We start from the raw sequence: 1,411 nt of genomic DNA, 5'->3' as shown, positions 1-1,411 counted from the left end.
ACAATGTGAGAAACCCAGAATGAAGCTTGCTATTCATTTAAATACCTGAGACTCACATGATAGGAAGTTCCTTCTCGGTCAAGTCCAAATCTAATTTATTTTGTTAATAGGCCAATGCCTTGTAGAGATTAACTATTAGTAAATGTGAATATTTCTTTAGACTGATGAAAAAGGGTAGAAATGAGCAAATTTTCTGTTTTAAACTCACCTTTTCTTACTGTTCTGGGATAGGCCTGACTCAAGGTGGTCTGGTGGTTCAGGCCCAGCATTAAAACAAAATGAAACACTTTTAGGTCATCTAACATTTAACAAAATACATCTTACTTAATAATTTCATGGAAAAGATATTTAGGAAGGATACAATATTGAATCAATTGCATGCATCTCCCCTGACTATATATTTGCCATGTCAGTTGCCCCAATTAGCAGTATGTGTCAAACTCAAAGAACTCTCCAAACACCTTTTAGCTGGTCTTTTTCATACTTTGACAACCAAGAAGATATGTCAATTCTTAGTCCCCTGAACCAATGAAAACTTGAGCATGGTTTTACTGCCTTTTAGGGGAAAGCTAGCCTAGCCTATGTGGAGTAGTTGTAGTTCCTACCACACACCCAGTCTGCCAAACTCCAGAATAGCTAAACCTTAGGAACTTAAAAGATAGGCCACAATCAACTTATTTGATATAGAAGAAGGATATGAATGTCACAAAGGAGCCTGAGTTCTGTCTTGGTGGCAAAGGAAGCATAATGCTTGCTCCCCACTGCTATCCAATGAATTAGAGCTGGTGTTTGTGGCTGTGGTCATAGGAAAGTGTCCTCCTCCAATCTTTTCTGTCCCTATGCATAATAATTCTTCACCACAACAATTCCAGAGAAAGTAACACAGGTAGGAGGTCATGACAATTTAATACCACTTATGAATTAAGGAATTATAGAAACAGAAATGTTATTAAATTCATCCCATTCCATTACTCATATAGATAAATTATGTTCTCTAGCCTAAGGGCTAGCTAGACTTTCCAGAATCACAAAATCTTTGAGTTAATGTTGATGCCTGGAACAAGAGTGGCCAAGAAAAAGAATTTAGACCAAAGAATTTGTTGAATTTGTCAGCAGGGCAGTCTCAACCCAAAGATGCAAAGACTCCCTGAATGAATGGTATACTAGATTTATATCGATTTCAGGGTAAGGGAATGGGGCAAAGATGATTTTTCAAGGTATCTGTCACTGAGGCTCAAGGCTGATCTGGTGCAAAAAAGGTTTTACCCAGTTTCCGGGGTAGGGGTTTTTGCCAAAATGGAGCATAATATGATGTGGGGTGGGGTAGAGTTAGGCTCTCTCTCAAAACAGGTCACATAGCATACCACAGCATGTCCTGTTTTGGGTTACTTGTATTCCAAGCTAGAAGCTA

The sequence above is a fragment of the Trichosurus vulpecula genome, chromosome 1 (genome assembly GCF_011100635.1).
Source record: "Trichosurus vulpecula isolate mTriVul1 chromosome 1, mTriVul1.pri, whole genome shotgun sequence".
Classification (NCBI taxonomy): Eukaryota; Metazoa; Chordata; class Mammalia; order Diprotodontia; family Phalangeridae; genus Trichosurus; species Trichosurus vulpecula.
Note: the sequence above shows the minus strand (reverse complement) of the source record.